A 20,427-nucleotide genomic window follows, 5' to 3' on the forward strand; every position below is an offset into this window, starting at 1 on the left:
GCCGGCGGAGCAAGGCTGAGGGCCGGAAGAGATGGCCGGAAAAGAGATGATCGCCGGCGGATGGGATTGCTCAGGTGGAGAGAGTCTCGTGCTGATAACGTGTTAAGATTTGAGAGAAGATTTGTGAGAATGTGTTGTATATTTCTTATTGCTTACACCACTATATATAGTGGTTCATACAAGGTGGAGTCAAAGGGAGAATTGATTACAAAGATACTCTACATAATGACATGGTCAAACTCATAAAGACTAAGGTTGAATGAGTCTTCCATAAACCCTCCAATAGACTCTAGTCTTGAACTTTTATGGTCTAGGTTATGGACCTTCCACTCCATGATTCATAACAATTAAAACTTTTTTCATCTAATTGATTTATACAAAAGCTGAAGTGAGAGTATTTATTTCGCTAAGCTATTATAAGCCTATATAAATTTTGATCTTTATATATTTATTTTGAATAGAGCACCGATATCTCAGGTACGGCTATATGTGTTGAGCAGCCGAGATAATTAACTTGTTACACATGCAAGCTCTTGGTGGTGCAGCATTTGCAGCAAAATTGGTTCAGTTCAGTTTCATTCCGCTTTTGGTTAATTTTGGTTTTTATTTTGAAAATCGAAAATGAAACCAAAAACCAAATTATTTTTCAAAACTCTACCGAAATAAATCAAACTCAAACCGGTAACCAAACTAAAACCTAAAGTTTTTGTTTGGTTTGATTCAGTTAATTCGGTTCCGACAAAATTCGCATGTCTACTTCTCTCTTTTTGCATTTGGCTCGTGCCACACCCACTCCATACGTGGATCCGTCCCTGTATTGTATGTGTTGCAGAGCCGGTCTTGGTGACATTTCAATGAAACATCTCAATAGCCCATTTTTAGAACTCTACTTCTAAAAAAATATCGGCAATAAAAGCGTGGCAAAATTGTTTTATAGATTTTGTTATAAAGAATTTTCATAAAAATAGTTTACCCAGCGAATTTTAAATTTAAATTAAATTATATTAAAATAGACAAAATTTTAATATAATATTATGTGAAATAAATATTACTATTTAGCTATGAGATATAACTATAGGGTAAAATATATAAAATTATCAAATGTTATTATGATATAGTTATGTAGATATAATTATATGATAAAAAAATAAAAATAATTACATATTTAAACTGTTTCTCTTTTATAATTATTTTACACACTATATTTTATCCTATTAAAATTAATATATATTTATTTTGAGTTAGATCCCAATATCTCAGGTACGGTTATATGCATGTGCTGAGCAGCCGAGATAATTACCTTGTTACACAAGCAAGCTCATGGCGGTACACCATTTGCAACAAAGTCGATCTTTGCAAACTCAAGTAATGTTGAGTCACACTTCTCTTCAGCCTCGTAGTATGAGATAAATTGCCTCGTTTCTATCCTGGAGATGCCTTTGTGAAATGGATGTTTTAGGGCGTTCTTGACGCGTATAGCGAGATGAGGGCTAGACCGAGAAGAAATTTCTTCTAAATGAGCATTTGAAAAAGCGAGAGCTTCATCAAGAGTGTCTTCTCCAGGAGTACTCCATTGTGCAGCTTCATATAAGCTTAACGTGCCCCTTGCATCTGCCACTAAGTGTGCTTTGAACTTCCCATCCTCGTCCTTGAACTTGTTAAATACATCTTGAGACGTAAATATACAAAATTGCGTTACGTGAAATGCAAACAAATGTTTTTTTTCGTAACTAAAAATGCAAAGAAAATTTCTTGTAAACCACTTGAAATGTTTTATAGTATAAAACAATTACCAGCAGAAAGTTTGAACCCGAATTGAAAACTTGGAAAACTATTCCAACCGTGTAGAAATTACATCCGTCTTGTCTTATCTTCTGATTAAAATCAAGAGAATCAAAAGACTTCTCCAGTTGATGTGTGATATCTTTTTCAAAATGATAGGAGACACCAAGGCGACATAGCGTGTCGATGAACTTGACATTCTCTATCGGATTCGCTCGTGAAGCCATAAACGACTCCTTTACAGTCTCCTTTAGAATGCTATGCTTCTCTTTAAGTGTATCACTTGCCTATATGGAATGGAAGTGATTAATTATAAATCATGCATGAAATAAATAATTTTATGAAAATGATATACATACAAGATCAGAATTTGAAAACCACGTTAAGATATCTTCCCATATGTTCACTGGAAAATCGGCTAGTGGTCGCTGAACTTCACTCTCCATGTTAAAAGTTTCTGGTAGCAATCGTCTTCGCAACTTAATAACTTGTGGTTAGACAAAGCTTTACCAAAACGACTGACCTCTCTGTACATATATATAGAAAATTAAAGCAATCATTACAATTCAGATTTTTTTCCTTCTTTTTCTTAATAAATATAATACAGTTTTTTTTTCATAACTGAGTCGTGGGACAATTGTTTTCTTTGGATAAATTAGGCCTAGGATAAGTACAATAAAGATTTAGTTGACGTATGCATGTGATAATTGTCAATGATATATTAATACATAAAAATATATATTTTAGCGGTATTGTCCATGAGATGTAAAAAAGAACCGGAACTGTCAATGATATGAAATATTTTTGTTTGTGCTCCTTTTTTATTTTTGGCTTTTTGGATGGTCTACAGTGACAATAAACCAATACGCTCTATATTATTTTGTTCGAGTATTCTTTATAATTACCTAAAATGGAAACGTTTGATAGCTCCAGTTCATCAATTAGCAATTCGAACGTAAGGGCCTTTTCCATTTGAACGAATAAAAACAAATCGAAGCGAGCGTTTTTGTTTTGAACACAACAAGATAGATTAGATGGAAACCCCATCCTCTAAACAGGGCAGTGCCCGACTTATCATGGAAAAGCATTAAAATTTATTGGGCAAAGAATTGAACCCCCAACCCTTTGTATGAAAGAATTGGACAAAGACCAGTAGAACTAACCACACTTTGTTAAAAAAATTGACCCTTAAAATATTTATACACATTAGGGCCCCAAACATGTGCTTGATTAGCCTATAGTCAAGCACAGCTCTACCTCTAAACGAAAATACGTGTCCCGGAACCTAATGAAATATAACAGGATAGTTTTTTTTTAAACAAGTTTTGAGTACCTCAATTCAAAAATATATATGATTTTTGTAAATCAACCTTTTAAATTTCCATTAGTAATCTCACTCGGTATTAATTTATAATTATTTTAAAGACTCATATCACTCAAACTATCGTAAGGAGTGATTTACTCTCTCAAATAAAATGTCGAGTTGTAGCACTTAAGGATCAAATTCACAGGCAGCTAAGACACACAATAGATCTATCTAGTTATGTAGTTAAGCTAGGTAAATAGGTTTAAAACAGTAAATAGCAGGGGTGAACAAGTAATTGTTCGATTGATTGATTGGGGTTTTAAGACAGATATGGGAAGCGTTAGACTTAGGGTTTCTATTCAGACAATCAGGATTATAGAGATATAGATAATAAGCATATATGGATATTCTAGAACTCAAACAATAAGAATAGTCTTTCAACTTTCGTATTTTTAGACTATCTATCGCCGGATCTAGGACCTCAGCTGTCACTTGTTGGTCCTGAGAAAGTGTCGATCATTTCCAACAACGGCGTGTCGATCAATACACCTTTCAGCCCGTCGATCGATACAACTACTGAGTTATCGATCGATGAACCTTCCAAGGAGCATTATCGCACGATCTGTTCACTAGGTTTAACTAAATCAGCTTCCGCTTATTTCTAGCAATCCTAGCACAATCTAAACTAATTCAGACAGAGAACCAAGCTTCCGCTTGCGCCCTAATATCTATAGGCAAGATCCTAGTTAGTTACTCTAGAACAAATGCATTAAGAACAATTTAATTGATTCATATCTTAACATTTAGCAATTCTATATTTTGGGTTAATCCCTCATGAATACCTGAACCCTAAATCTAACAAAGAAAACTGCTCAAACATGGCTAAGCAATTTATAACAATAATATAAACACTGCATAGATAGAATAGAGTAGAAAAACTGGAGTTCCAATCACAAATCTCTGAAGGAATTCTTGGATTTTCTCTCCAACCCTAAGACTCTAAGTATTTTTCTGTGAAAATCAGAAAGTGTAGAAAAGCGTGTGTTGCCTAGAACAATGGCAGAGCACATAAATATTAGGTTAAGACTCGTTAGGGGTAATCTGGTAATTCTTGTGGGACTTGGGCTTAAAGTCGGCTGAAACCATTTTGGCATCTGCGCGCTTCGACGTCGATCGACAACACAGAGTGTGTATCAATCAATTATCATCCTGAATCATCGATCGCTAGGCTGGTCGATGGTCATCTACGGGTCTTTATCATTTTATCTCCAAAATGCACCAAAATCACCACTTTCCTCCAAATCACTCCAAAACATGAAAACATACTAAAAAGACTCCAAAACAACTAATATGTATTTAAAACCACCTATATACCATGGCTAAAAATGGGTAAAATCCATGGTATATCAACACCCCCCAGACGAGAGCCATCATGAGAGCTTTGCAGTAGACACTGCATTACCTGAGATGGAAACTGATGAGTATGACGAGGACTACCACAGAGAAAAGACTATTGAGTACCGTGACCTAGCCATGGATGATAGAGGACTTCTCCATACATCTTTTGCAGATGCAACGTCAACATCGATCGACAGCGACTTCCAGCCATCGATCGATACTCATCACACACCAGATTCCAAGTTACATGTTCAAGATAATACATATTATGGTTATCTAACTCCCGATGAATTTGATATTTTCAGGGATCAAGAAGGCCAAGCAAGAGCAATGCATGGACTCATTCTCAACATATCCAAGGAGGACATAACTGAAATCATTGCCATGAATGGGTCTAGTAACTTCTTCAACCAGAAGAACAAATCAGAGGATCTACCATCGATCGACAATGCGACAGCACCATCGATCGACGGTCACTTCGAATGCAGAAGAAGCACACTTCATCAGAACAGAAAGAGGAAACCGCGATGGGAGAACACATAAGTATTCATACCGACCGTGCCAGAGCAAGACAACTACAGCAAAGCAGAAATTGATGAGTTAGTAGCAGAGATCTACAGAGATATCAGAACTTCAAATAATTATCATTCGAAGAGGCTCGATGACATCTACTACCCGTTCAACAACTGATCAGCTGTTTGACAACACGAACGGATGAGATGAAGCAAGACATGGCCATACTTCAGAAACAACATGCAGTCGGTGCAGGAAGATCAAAATCGATCGCCACTCATGCTCAACCATCCATGGACGCTCACATCCAAGCATCGATCGACGCTCGACTCACATCATTCGAAGATAGGCTACAATCGTTCACATATCGGCTTGATGGTGTTTACTACCCCACTACGTGATAGTGTAGATTCCTTGACCACACGTCTGGACGTTTTCCAACATGAGATGGATACGATTCAGACACAACTCAAATCTCGAGCAGAACCATCACCATCGATCGACAGAAGGACTCGAGCATCGATCGACGACAACTATGCAGCACTACGAAACAAGCTAGTTACCGAGAAGTCATTAGATGATAAGCTTGATGAGATCACTTTCTCTCAAGACTTGCTGAAAGAAGATGTCTACCAGAAGCTGAAGGACAACTCCGAATCAACATATGCCAGACTTGAAATGTAACAGTGCATCATTGGGAATCTTCAGCATAGGATGCATGCTGGTGAGGTTGCTAGAGAACAAATAAAGCATCAGTGGAACAGAGGAGATGAGGCCATAAGAAGCTTCATTGGCACTTGGTTCCAAATGAGCAACGATGAAGTGGACACTTGCATACGACCAAGTGGTCACTTTGATCACTACTAGTCAAAAACAACCTCCAAAGTCAAGCTAAATGACTATAACAAACCGCTGAGTGGGAAGCAACCCACTATTAGGTATTTTCTTTAAAATTTAGTTTTTATAGTTATTCATCTCAGGACACTTACTCTTTTGCTTGTTCTTTTTCCGAAGAAACATTCAAGAAATATAGCTTCAAATCTATATTATTAAAATAGAAGGACCATTAAAAAGTGCCTCTTAGTTTTAAAACTTATTTACACTTACCACTGACTAATTATTAAACTACATATTTTAATGTTTGTCTTTTTCTGTTTTATTAATGCATTTTCCTAAATTAAGTTTCATTTATAGTATTTTTTTCATGTTACATAAAAAGTATCACTTTAAAATCCCAATGCAAAATTTATTTAGTTTTCAGCTAAAATAATTGCAAAGTGCATTGATCTTATAAATAAATTTATTTATCTCAAATGCTATTGGTCAAACATGTGTAATTAAAAATGTCAAAGTGACACTTATTTAGAAACGGATAGAGTATAATCTAGCTAAAAATTAAATTATATTTAATCAATGCCAAAGAGGTAAAAAGATGTCCATTATTATGGGTTGGTTCTTTTTAATTTTGGTATTATTAACTATGTCGAAAAACCCAAAAATGTTATAAAATACATAATATAAAACACAAAATATAAATGATATATTGAATTTTATATTGTATAAATAAAATATAATCATAGATAACAAATTTATTTTGCATTGAAATTTTGATCCATAAAAAAATACATTCTGACGTACACACGGATCAAATTTTAAAATATAGATGATACAATTGACATATCAAAAAAGGAAAGAAAATTATTCATTATTAACTATAAAATTATTTTGTTTAAAAATGGTATAAATTATTTTATACAGATAAATTTTAAAAATATATATTTACATTTATAAAAGATAAATATATATATTTTTTAAAAATAAAAAAAATACATGCGCTAGTGCGCGGATCAAGTTCTAATAGATTTTAAATATGATCTTTTTCCAAACTTGTTCACAAAAGTCAAAGTAACGAAAATATTTTTCAACCTCTAAAAAACTCTCAAGCATTCTTTCGTTTTAGCTGTCGCTAGCGGTGGAAGACCACCGTTGCCGGCGGATATCTCTCCTCTTTCCTTTGTTTTATATTTGCCTCTGCCTCTCTTCCTCTCTTGATTCTCCTATATCCTTTTTCTCTAGAGTTTGTCGGTGGATGCTATGTTTCAGTTTCGGGGCCCCGGTGTTGGCCCTCCTCGAAACCGGCTTCTTATGGAGTCAAGATAAGGCGAATTTGTCGGGGAAGATGCGGAGGCCAGCTCTTTGGTTGACGACAAAGGGAGTTCCCAAATTTCCAGATCTGCTTTGGGGATTTCCTTTCTCATCAGCGGTGGAGGTGCGTATTGGTTGGTGAATAATCTTCCAGAGTTGTTTTGTTTGTCAGACCTTGTCTCCGGTGTGGAGTGTTGATGTTAGGTTTAGCTACACTGCCTTGGCGTTCCAGCAGTGGAAGGCTCCCTACCTTACTCAAGATGGGTTTGAGAGATTCGACTCTGCAAGGCGTGAGATGTTTTGTTTCCCTTTAGTAGGTGTCAGTTGGAAATTTCTGGTGGCGCGTGTCATTTTGGTTGACCCAGGCCTATGGAATTGTCTATGCTCCCATGTCTATAGGGCCGGGTTTGAAAAATTTCTGCCCACAAAATATTTCTTTTTTGGCCCCTTTATATTTAAAAATCAGAGAAAGTAGTTAAAATTTCAGTCTTATGAATCGAACTCTGCACCTTTAATACGCATCCTGAGGTCCATACCAGTCGAGCTATGTAAATTTTATGATAATATTAGCTCTCTAAATATATAATTCTTGTTTGGTCCCGAAGCACATGCTTTATGTGCCTCTATTCAGACACGGCCCTGCATATCCGTCTGACCAAACTTCTCCATTCTATTTCTCTTTCTTCCTTTCGTCTCGCCGTCTGAAGATCTCGATTCTGGATTTGAGCTTTCCAGTTTTGGGTCGTGTTGGGTTTGTTTGTTTTCGTTGGTGTCCGATGTTTTCTACTCCGGTCTGGTATTGTAGATCACATTTTGTTTGCAAAATATAATAGTTTTTGTAGTCAAAATTAAATATTTTTATAATATTATTATAAAAAAAAGAAGAAAGGAATCCCTTACTTCCTCACAACTTACTCACATGCTACGCTAGGAGAAAAAGAAACGTAATCACATGTTCCTGAAAACTGCCAAAACGATTTTGTGTTGTATCCACAATACATACAATTATTGAACAAGTAGGACTTGTATCGATTCTCACACAATTTAATCATGTTGGAACTCGTTTTTGACAAAATGGTTTTAGATCATTTGTGGTAAGTTTTCGAGCGAAGACATTCGTTGGAATAACCGGGTGTTGGACACTATGAAGTAGTGTACCTATATGTCAAAATCTGAGTTGGTTTTGAATGAGAAATGGATGTCCAAAATGAGTGTCTTCAAAAGCTTTTACAGCTTTTAAATTTGGCTAATTATAAAAACTAGCAAATGCACACATTGGATTTTGGAGTTTAAATTTGATTTAAATTTGTTAGATAGACTTTGTGTCTAATAACTTATGGTTTAAATCATATTTATGTTATCTTTTATATTTGTTTAAATATAAAAATGTAAACTCATAGCAAAATAAATTAGCTTTGATTGGTCAAAGATATTAATATTTTTGCTAGTAAGTTATGGTCAAGGGTTAATGAAAATTTTGTTTTTCATTATGATAATTGATGTGACTTAATGCTCCATAACACAACTTTACGTTTGTTGTGATTTTGAAGAAAGAAAATCATACCTTTATGATTTGTATCATAACGTAATGATGATGATCCTCATTCTCTTATTTCTATATAAAGGCTTTTAAACCATTTAGAAAATACACACATCCAATACAAACAAAACCACCTTTTCCTACTTCTTTTTTTGTTTTGTGTTTGAGAGTATAACATAGAAATAGGTTCGACAGGCTTTGGTTCTCAAGTGCTGTGAGACTGAAGATATAGGCAGTTGTATCTTTGGATTCTTAAACTTATCAAACCGGCACACTACGGGAGTTTAAAGGATTAAGGAAAGAGATTTAATCTCGACTCTGCTTCAACCTAGTTCTTTTCTAACTACGGTATTATATTGTTGTATTTTATATTTATCTTACTTGTAAATTTTTTACTCTACATATCAAATTTGCCTATCTAGTAAATTTGGTGCCTACAGTCTTAATCCTTTACAATTTCATATTGCCTTGTTGCGCTAATGAAATATTTGATTGTGAAGCAATTACATTTAACGGTGCCGTGGAGAAGCTTAACACTTTGGATATGCTTTGATCTAACAAATCTGTTTTGCAGGACATGAGCGTTTTGCATATTATATTCATAATATTATTTTCTACGAATCTGATTCGTTTATTGTTCTCCGCTTGTGTTTCTGATTTGAATTAATTTGCTCATGCATTCGTTATGTTGCCATATTTTTTTTTACTACGTCTGCTGCTGTTATTTCAAACAAGTTTTCTGTAACACCCGTCTCCTCCTCTCTCGAGAACGGCGTGCTACTAACCGAAAAATACCAAATTAAACCAATTTATAAAACCGAATAAAATGTCAAACCTTTTAATCAAATAATTTCCAAATAAAACAAGTTTATAATTTAAAACCAAATACATTAAATCGAAAAGTTAATTAAAACCGAAATAAAATACAACGATCCCAAGACACCAATCCGTCCACATATCTAACTACTCGTCATGTTCACCTGCAAGGGGAAGAAAGAGGGGTGAGTAACAGGGGAGTTACTCCGTGAGGTATGGGATGCTAAACCGCAAACCACTGACTCAGTACATAGCACTACGACCATGTAGGCCTAGCTCTAGCATGAAACAAACACAGTGTCTAATACACCACATAAAACATCCAGTGCACTGATAGTACATGCTACTCTATACACCCCACATTTTCTCATAAGGATATATGTATATCTCTAGGCGTAAAGTAGTCCATCTTTGTACTCCTAGAATCTGCGCGTCGGCGGCTGACACAAACGTCTTTGTACCCCCGCAATCTCACTGCTCGTTGGCGGCTTACACAAACGTCTTTGTGCACCCGCAATCACACTGCTCGTCGGCGGCTTACACAAACGTCTTTGTGCACCCGCAATCACCACAAACGGACATATTTATATATACATATATAGCAGTTTTTAACATCACTCAATTCATTCAACCGTTGAATCCTCTATTATCCTATTTCTGGTTTAACAATCAATAATAATAATAAACAAACAAGACTCGCAAACATACTCAATTCACAGAGACAGATCATGTTTCGAAACTAGACTTTCCATAATAGCAGTACTAAACTAGCTCGGGATTTAACGGGAAAACCCTCACCTTAGCCAATGTCGGAGAACCCGAAATGAATCGGACAATAACCAAAGATAACTTGATTACCAAGAAACCTAGGGTTTCACCTCGGATCATGCAAGCGATGGGTTTGCCAACTTCATTGGAGATTTAACACGACCCAGAGCACGATTGCATAAGGACAATACCATAACAAGATTATATAAGTACACAATATTAGCTTTAGGTTTCACTAATAAAAGACGTTGCTTGCGGCAAAAGAAACAGCTACAAAATGCAATAACCTTCTCGGAAAAGCTAAAGCTCCATAGATCCACATCTCTAGTGACAAGAGTAATTCCTCCGGTGTGAACCAAGGCTCCGCGGAGGGACAAGGTGAGATGGTTCACGGTGGTGGTGGTGGTGATTGCGCCTCGCATCTCGTACAACAACGCACAGCTTCAGAGGGAGAAGAAGAACGTGAGAACAAAGGAGGACAGAGATGGAGAGGAGAGAGTGATGATCAGAGGTGGATAACAATGGCATCAGCTCTGGCTCGATCTAAAATAATGGTGGCTGGCCTTTGCCTTTAGGTTTAGAAGGAAGAGAATATATACGCTTTATATATATCACGAAACCAGAAGATTGAGATAATTAATTAAATCAAATCGGTTTAGATCAAATTAATTAAATATAATCATAAACAAATTGGTTAAGAAACGGGTCGTTACATTTTCATTAGATAATAGTTAATCTATAGAAAATGATTTGGTTGATCATTGTTGTACAAATTTCAATCTGGTTCAACACATATTTCAATTTTTATTAATTATTCACTGAATCTGATTCTCTGATAAAATAAGCAATCGGCTTAAACTTTACGGTTTTTTAGTTTTTTTTTCGGCAAAAAAAACTTTATTATTTGATCCGGTTAATATTCGGTTTATCTTGATTTGGTTGTTATCGGTTAATGGTTCTTAGTCAACACATGCTATTGATTATCTCTGGTTTGATTATTTATAAAGTAATTCATATGTTTTTGTCGGATAGAGTTATACGGCATTGTGGATTTATTAAACAAAACTCACCTTGCGAGGGTGAAATGTGGCCGTTTCTAGGAGAATAAAAGAAAGACTATATTCTCCAAGTTCACTCATGATTACCACAACTGTTCACAGCCAAAATGAACACAATAGAGAACCTAATCTATGAAAAAATGAAACTGTGTTTTGGCTATTGTCTAGGTTTACACCAAATCCCGGGAGGTTCAAGACATCATGGCCACCTCCTGGCCGAGTAAATCCAATAGTTATTAACAATGACTGGTTCAAGACTGAAAAATTGCTACCAACTCATCGTGCAGTGGATTTTTTGTTTATACTCTCAAAACTTGTTTTTATCGAGTCTTTTTTGAGTCTTGTCGAGTCTTGTCTAGGTAGTCAAGCCTGTCAAGTCTATCGAGTCGTCTAGTGTCTAGAATCATTTCTATTCATGTGGAGGATTGTTGGAACTCGTTTTTGAAAAAATGGTTTTAGATCATTTGTGGTAAGTTTCCGAGCGAAGACGTTCGTTGGAATAACCGGGTGTTGGACACTGTGAAGTAGTATACCTATATGACAAAATCAGAATTGGTTTTGAATGAAAAATGGAAGTCCAAAATGAGTGTCTTCAAAAGCTTTTATAGCTTTTAAATTTGGCTAATTATAAAAACTAGCAAATGCACACATTGGATTTTGGAGTTCAAAATTTGATTTAAATTTGTTAGATAGACTTTGTGTCTAATAACTTATGGTTTAAATCATATTTATGTTATCTTTTATATTTGTTTAAATATAAAAATGTAAACTCATAGCAAAATAAATTAGCTTTGATTGGTCAAAGATATTAATATTTTTGGTAATAAGTTACGGTCAAGGGTTAATGAAAATTTTGTTTTTCATTATGATAATTGATGTGATTTAATGCTCCATAACACCACTTTACGTTTGTTGTGATTTTGAAGAAAGAAAATCATACCTTTATGATTTGTATCATAACGTAATGATGATGATCCTCGTTCTCTTATTTCTATTTAAAGTCTTGTGAGCCATTTAGAAAATACACACATCCAATACAAACAAAACCACCTTCTCCTACTTCTTTTTTTGTTCTGTGTCTGAGAGTATAACATAGAAATAGGTTCGACAGGCTTTGGTTCTCAAGTGCTGTGAGACAGAAGATATAGGCAGTTGTATCCTGGGATTCTTAAACGTATCAAACCGGCACACTACGGGCGTTTAAAGGATTAAGGAAAGAGATATAATCTCGACTCTGCTTCAACCTAATTCTTCTCCAACTACGGTATTATATTGTTGTATTTTTTATTCATTTTATTTGTAATTTTTTTGCTTTACATATCAAATTTGCCTATATACTAAATTTGGTGCCTACAGTCTTAATCCATTAAAATTTCATATTGCCTTGTTGCGCTATTGAAATATTTGATTGTGAAGCAATTACATTTAACGGTGCCGTGGAGAAGCTTAACGCTTTGGATATGCTTTGATCTAACAAATATGTTTTGCAGGACATAAGCGTTTTGCATATTATATTCATAATATTATTTTCTGCGAATCTGATTCGTTTATTGTTCTCCGCTTGTGTTTCTGATTTGAATTAATTTGCTCATGCATTCGTTATGTTGCCGTTTTGTTTTACTACGTCTGCTGCTGTTATTTCAAACAAGTTTTCATTAGATAATAGTTAATCTATAGAAAATGATTTGGTTGATCATTGTTGTACGAATTTCAATCTGGTTCAACACGTATTTCAATTTTTATTAATTATTCACTGAATTTGATTCATTGATAAAATAAGCAATCGGCTTCAAACTTTACGGTTTTTTAGTTTTTTTTTTGTGCAAAAAAAGCTTTATTATTTGATCCGGTTAATATTCGGTTTATCTTGATTTGGTTGTTATCGGTTAATGGTTCTTAGTCAACACATGCTATTGATTATCTCTGGTTTGATTATTTATAAAGTAATTCATATGTTTTTGTCGGATAGAGTTATACGGCAATGTTGAATTATTAAACAAAACTAATGGCAAATCACCTTGTGAGTATGAAATGTGGTCGTCTCTAGGAGAATGAAGGAAAGACTATATTCTCCAAGTTCCCTCATGATTACCAGGACTATTCACGGCTAAAATGAAATAGAGAACCTAATCTATGGAAAAATGAAGTTGTGTTTTGGCTATTGTCTAGGTTTACACCAAAGCCCGGGAGGTTCAAGACATTATGGCTACCTCCTGGCCGAGTAAATCCGATAGTTATTAACAATTACTGGTTCAAGGCTGAAAAATTGCTACCAACTCATCATGCAGTGGATTTTTTGTTTATACTCTCAAAACTTGTTTTTATCGAGTCTTTTTCGAGTCTGTCGAGTCTGTCAAGTCTATCGAGTCGTCTAGTGTTTAGAGTCATTTCTATTCATGTGGGGGATTGTTGGAACTTGTTTTTGAAAAAATGGTTTTAGATCATTTGTGGTAAGTTTCCGAGCGAAGACGTTCGTTGGAATAACCGGGTGTTGGACACTGTGAAGTAGTGTACCTATATGTCAAAATCAAAGTTGGTTTTGAATGAGAAATGAAGGTCCAAAATGAGTGTCTTCAAAAACTTTTATAACTTTTAAATTTGGCTAATTATAAAAACTAGTAAATGCACACATTGGATTTTGGAGTTTAAATTTGATTTAAATTTGTTAGATAGACTTTGTGTCTAATAACTTATGGTTTAAATCATATTTATGTAATCTTTTATATTTGTTTAAATATAAAAATGTAAAATCATAACAAAATAAATTAGCTTTGATTGGTCAAAGATATTAATATTTTTGCTAGTAAGTTACTGTCAAGGGTTAATGAAAATTTTGTTTTTCATTATGGTAATTGATGTGACTTAATGCTCCATAACACCACTTTACGTTTGTTGTGTGATTTTGAAGAAAGAAAATCATACCTTTATGATTTGTATCATAAAGTAATGATGATGATCCTCATTCTTTTATTTCTATATAAACGCTTGTTAGCCATTTAGAAAATACACACATCCAATACAAACAAAACCATCTTCTCCTAGTTCTTTTTTTGTTTTGTGTTAGTGTATAACATAGAAATATGTTCGTCATGCTTTGGTTCTCAAGTGCTGTGAGACTGAAGATATATGCAGTTGTATCCTGAGATTCTTAAATGTATCAAACCGGCACACTACGGACGTTTAAAGGATTAAGGAAAGAGATCTAATCTCGACTCTGCTTCAACCTTGTTCTTTTCCAACTACGGTATTATATTGTTGTATTTTTTATTCATGTTATTTGTAAATTTTTTGCTTTACATATCAAATTTACCTATCTAGTAAATTTGGTGCCTACAATCATGTGATACTTATCCACCCACCATATACCCAATTTGTGGTCATTCCTTTTCTCTAGAATTAGAAGATATTTTTTTTTTTTGGTAAATTTGTTATCATGATAGTACCTAGTGCCCTAGTTGTAAGGATGGACAAAATCTTTAGGATCTATGATACGATCCGTTAAGTTAATCCGATTCAAAAAGTTCAGACATTGGTCCCATTTCTTAAGTTGATTTAAAATATTAAAATATCCAAATCCGATTTGAATCTTTTTTAAATATACAAATTATTCATATAGTAAATAAAAATACTTTAAATATTAAAATATTACCAACACTATATTATATTTATCCAATGTTGAAGTATTTTTAAATATCTAAAAATTTTGCAAAAATAAACTTCAATTTTTTTGTATGATAATTGTATTTAATTTATTTTATGTAATATTTAATTTATTTATTATTTTGATATTGTAATAATATGCTTTAATTATTTTAGTAAATTCCATAGATTTCAAAATCTTCTAGTGTTGACATAGGTAAATTGGAATATAATTTAATACACTGTCTATTTAGTAACAAAAATTCTTATTCTCTCGTATTCTTTAGAGAGAAAAAGAATATTTTTTTTAATAAATATTTTTTTTGATCTAAATTTAGATCCGTGGCAAAAATCATAAGAAAAACGTGGCTACTATTTTCTATAAAATCAAACTACCCTTCACTCTCGTATTGTAAGAAGCTTTGCAAGAAACGTAAACTTAAGAGAAATAAATTTGAGAGTTCAGTGTCAAATAAATTTTAAGCAAGAGAGTGGATGGATCGATATATTTGATCCTATCCATAATCATGTTTAAAGAGAGTTCACCGAAGGTGTTGAAGTATTTATTACATTTGCTTCTAATCAAAATTCTTCAACCAGACGAAACCCATGTTATGTCCTTGTGGAAGATGTCAAAACCAAACGAAATGTGATGCAAGAACATCTATGAGACTCATCAACTGAGTCGGCTTCAAAGTAATTAATGTATGGTCAAGCTGTGGAGAAAATTACTATGATGTTGGAGAATCATCAACAGCTGGTCAATTTATGAGAGAAGAAACACAATATGCGGAAGAAGAGTCATATCAGCAGAACATAAATGTTAATATGGGAGGAGACATTGGGTCAACCCATATATTGGAGAATGCAATGGAAGCACCTAATGATGAGGAATGTTAAGATAGAAGGTTTCAACTTTTGAAGCAGCCAATCAACCACTATATGATGGATGTGTTGAAGGAATTACTCAATTATACTTGCCTTCACGTTTAATGAAAGTAAAAACCAATCATAATTTGGTGGAGTCATGGGTGGATGAGATAACATAAACTTTTAAAGATGTTCTGTCACAACCAAATAAAGCTCTAGCGTCATTTTATTAGACGAAGAAGGTGATGAAGGTGATTGGTCTCCATGTTGTCAAGATTGATATTTGTTACGATAATGACATGTTATTTTCGAAGGAAGATCATGAGCTGTTGGTGTATTGGTTTTGTGGGAAAGATAGATATTACCAGAAGCATGGGAAGGGGAAAAAACTTCTGAAACAAAGAATGTTTTATACACCTATTATGGAGACGTTGAAGCATCAACTAGAGGTGACTGCATCACAAATGCGATGGCACACGAAATATGTCTCTCATGAAGGATAAATACATCACCTTTCTGACGAAGCAACATAGAAGCATTTTACAAGGTTTATCCCAATTTTGCTGCAGAAAGTTGGATTTATATAAGATTAGCAACATATGGATTTAATCCAGTTGGAATGAATGGTGAAACACTCGGTCTTGCCCGTAATTTTAACGCCATATAACTTACCTCCCGGTATATGTATAAAAACAAAATATTTATTTTTATCGGTACAAGTTTACAGGCTAAGACATCCAAAGAAGATCACTGAAAATAATCTGCAGTCGTTGATTGAATAATTGCAAACTTTATGGAGTGACAGGGTAAAAGCATATGATATTTCGAGGAAGGAAAAATTCACAATCCAAGCCTCATTATTTTGGTCAATTAATGACTTTCCAGGTTATGACATGATGTCAGGTTGGATGACTCATGGTCTTCTAACTTGTCCATATTGTTTAGATGATACGAAGTAATTTTGGTTACAACATGGAAAAATACATTGTTTGTTTGAAAATCATTGAACGTTTCTGCCTATGGGTTATCCTTACAGGCGATCTGTCCAAGCGTTTGGATAAGGAAGACAATTACTGATTCTCCTCTACTATGGTTGACAGGAGAGGAAATTCTCACCGAAAGAATAAACAACATTGAAAGAGTGCACAGAACAGCCGATTGTGGAGGAAATGGACAGAAGAACCTTTCTCGTAGTATATCTGATTAAGGCAAATATCACAACTGGGGGAAGAAGATTATATTTTGGGAATTTCCGTATTAGATGAACCTTCTTCTTCCCCACAACTTGGACTTCATACAGGTTGAGAATTTTTTTTTTTGATAATCATATTAACACTGTGTTGAATGTTCCCGGAAAGAAAAAAGATATTGTTACCTAAGCGATGGATCTACCTAATTTTTGCATAAGGAAAGAGTTACATATTAAAGCACTGCCAGGATTTGGATTTTGGTTTTATATTCGGGTTTTTATTTCAAGTTCAACTTGGGCTTCGATTTTGGGTTTCAAGTTCCTGAGGATATTGTAACCAAGGTGGTTCATGTTAGATAATTTAAGGAAGCTGTAAATTTCCTTGGGATGACCGAGAGCATCGGGGTTTGCTTAACCTAAGTAGTGGATCGTTTTGGTGTCATCAAGGTGGAGTTTGTTGGGATTCGTCAAAGACTGCGTCAGAGACTACGTCAAGGGATCCGTCAGAGACTTCATCGGAATTTGGTGATGGAAATTAAACAAGATCGCATAACTTAAACCAAGACAAGGACGTCATATTAGGAAATTTAAATATCAATTTTATGGTTATGGAAGTTGATAGATTTGTCAAGGAATCCGTCAGAGACTTCGTTAGGATTTGGTCATGGAAATCAAACAAGATCGCATAACTTAAACCAAGACAAGGACATCATATTAGGAAAGAGAAATATCACTTTTATGGAGTTATGGAAGTTGATAGGATCCTGGAAATATTAATTTCATGGTTTATGGAAGTTGGAAGTATTTTGGAAATATTCCTAATAGGTGTATGGAAAGGGGCGAATGCCCTAATCCAGCCATGCTAATGAAATAGACTCCTACTATATAAGAGGACCTCGTGTGTAATCTTCTCTCTTTTCCAAGTAAGCCTATTGTAAGCTTGTGAAAGAGAGAGAGAGAGGTTTTATATCTTTGCTCTTAAGATTATAGTGGATTGCCTCTTGCTAGGCCCCAGAGACGTAGCCATTATAGGTGAACTCTGGGTAAACAGTTACTTGTGTCCATCTTTTATAATTTCGCGTTCTTCTTATGTTCTCCATAATTTTACAAACTTATACTTTCTAACTTACGTCGACGAGTCTGTCAGAAAGTGTGTCGGAGTTTGTGTGTTTGATTATGGTTTAAGGTCAAAACAGTTTTGCTAACAAAGTGGTATCGTAGCAAGGTTTGTGGTTGTCAATGACGAATGCAAGAATTGAGGTTGGGCGGTTTGATGGGAAGGGAGACTTCTGATTGTGGAAGTGGAGGATGCTAGCGCATCTCTCTGTCCTTAGTTTAAATGATGTATTAAAAGAGTCTACGTTACCTTCTGTATCAGCGATTCGGAAGGATGAAGACGAAGATGCTTACATGGAACAGTTGGTGAAAGAGGAAGCCGAAAGGCTTGAAAGATCAGAGAAGACGATAAATCTAATCATTCTCGGTGTTGGAGATCACGTGTTAAGGAAGATCGAGTTGTGTACATCAGCTGCTTCTACATGGTCTACACTGGAGAGGTATATCTTTCAAAGACTCTACCGAATAGAATTCACTTGCAGCACGAATTTTATACCTTCAAGATGGTTGATACTCGTAGTATGGATGAGAATCTCGATGACTTCTTGAATATTGTCTCTTACCTGTCAAGCGTGAATGTAACTGTGTCAGAGGAGGTACAAGCGATTATGCTTCTGAATTTGCTTCCTTCACGGTTTAACTCTCTTAAGAAAACGCTTAAGTACGGCATGGATACATTGTCGTTGAAAGAGGTGACAAGTGCAGCAAGGTCTAAAGATCAGAATTTCAAGACCTCTACGGATTCACAAGATAATGGTGAAAGATATTATGCTAGAGGAAGGACTGAGAAGAAAGATCCTGTGAAGAATGATAAGGGAAATTCTATATCGAGCTCAGGGTCTAGGATAACTTGTTGGTTCTGCAGGAAGAAGGGACACACCAAGAGGAAGTGTTATGCATACAAGAAGATGTATGGTAGAGGAGAAGACGAAGCTGAAACAACCGTTGTGATAGATACTGAATCAGAGGATGATGCACTGTCAGTTTCAGATAGGTTGCATCATGATAAGTGGTTAATTGATTATGAATGTTCCTACCACATGACGTGTAGGAGGGATAGGTTTCACACGTTCCAAGAGCTGTCGGGATAAGTTCTTCTTGGTAATGGTTGCGCGGTTGGAGTGCAATGGATTGGTACAATCAACATCAAAGCTTATGGTGGTTCTGTGAAGAGACTCACGAATGACATGTATATTCTGGAACTAAGAACGAACTTGATATCTACTGGAACCTTGAATATTTTAGGCTTTGAGCATAATAGTGGACATGGGAAGATTAGGTTTTACAAGCATGGAACCTTGTGTGAGTCATTGTACCTGTTACATGGTGAAACTGTGTCAAGTGAAGTAAACAGCAGTGTCATAAAGAAACCATCTAAGGATGAGACAATCTTGTGTCATAGACGTCTTGGTCACATGAGTATGAAGAATCTACAAATTCTTGCCAGAAAGGGGTTATTGATAAGAGGAAGATTGAAGTTTTGGATTTCTGTGAGAGCTGTTTGATAGGGAAGCACAAGAGATTAAGCTTCCACATCGGGAGACAAGTTACATGTGAAGCTCTTAGGAATGTACATGCTGATTTATGCGGATCTCTAAATGTGACGCCAAGTCTGTCAGGAAAGCAATTCTTCTTGTCTATTATCGATGATTACACAAGGAAGGTCTGGATATATTTCTTAGCTGCTAAAGGAGAAGCATTTAGTAAATTCTGTGAATGGAAGAAGTTGGTGGAGAATCTAGTCAAGATGAAGGTGTGTCGTCTTAGAACAGACAATAGATTTGAATTCTGTAACGCAGAGTTTGACAACTTCTGCAAGCACCTTGGAATCAAGAGACACATGACATGTGCATATACACCACAGCAGAACGGTGTAGCTGAACGTGTGAACAAGACTCTGATGGAGAAGGTGAGATGCTTTCTTGTTGAGTCGAGTCTAGAGGAACAATTCTAGGCTGAAGCGTTGTCTACGTCAACGTATGTGACAAACATGAGTCCATCTTCTGCCATAGATGAAAACATTCTGGGGAAATTTGGTTAGGCAAGAAGCCTGGTTATCTGCACCTAAGAAGACTTGAATCAATGGTTTACTTCCATGTAGATTAAGAAAAGCTCAAGGCCAGAGCTAAAAAGGAAATCTTCGTCAGTTATCCATCAGGTGTGAAAGGATACAAAGTTTGGTTTCTTGAAGAGAAAAAATGTGTTATAAGCAGGAATGTGGTATTTACAGAAGATAAGGTCTAAAAGAATTTGAATGTCTACAAGGTTAAACCAAATGACATAGAAG

The 20,427-nt window shown here is 35.2% G+C and overlaps 1 long non-coding RNA gene and 1 pseudogene across 1 annotated transcript; both read right to left on the reverse strand.

Annotated features, from left to right (window-relative positions):
- The window catches only part of LOC106337600, a 15,490-nt pseudogene extending 13,216 nt beyond the window's left edge, over positions 1 to 2,274 (reverse strand).
- Positions 2,275 to 9,597: 7,323 nt separating this feature from the next.
- LOC106341538 lies at positions 9,598 to 10,824 on the reverse strand. The gene is made up of 3 exons (XR_001269671.1): positions 10,556 to 10,824; positions 10,299 to 10,408; positions 9,598 to 9,664 (listed from the first exon to the last, which is right to left on the reverse strand). It is a non-coding gene; the product is annotated as an uncharacterized LOC106341538 (long non-coding RNA).
- Between the last annotated feature and the right edge of the window lie 9,603 nt (positions 10,825 to 20,427).

This window comes from Brassica oleracea, chromosome C4, assembly GCF_000695525.1.
Source record: "Brassica oleracea var. oleracea cultivar TO1000 chromosome C4, BOL, whole genome shotgun sequence".
NCBI classification, from domain to species: domain Eukaryota; kingdom Viridiplantae; phylum Streptophyta; class Magnoliopsida; order Brassicales; family Brassicaceae; genus Brassica; species Brassica oleracea.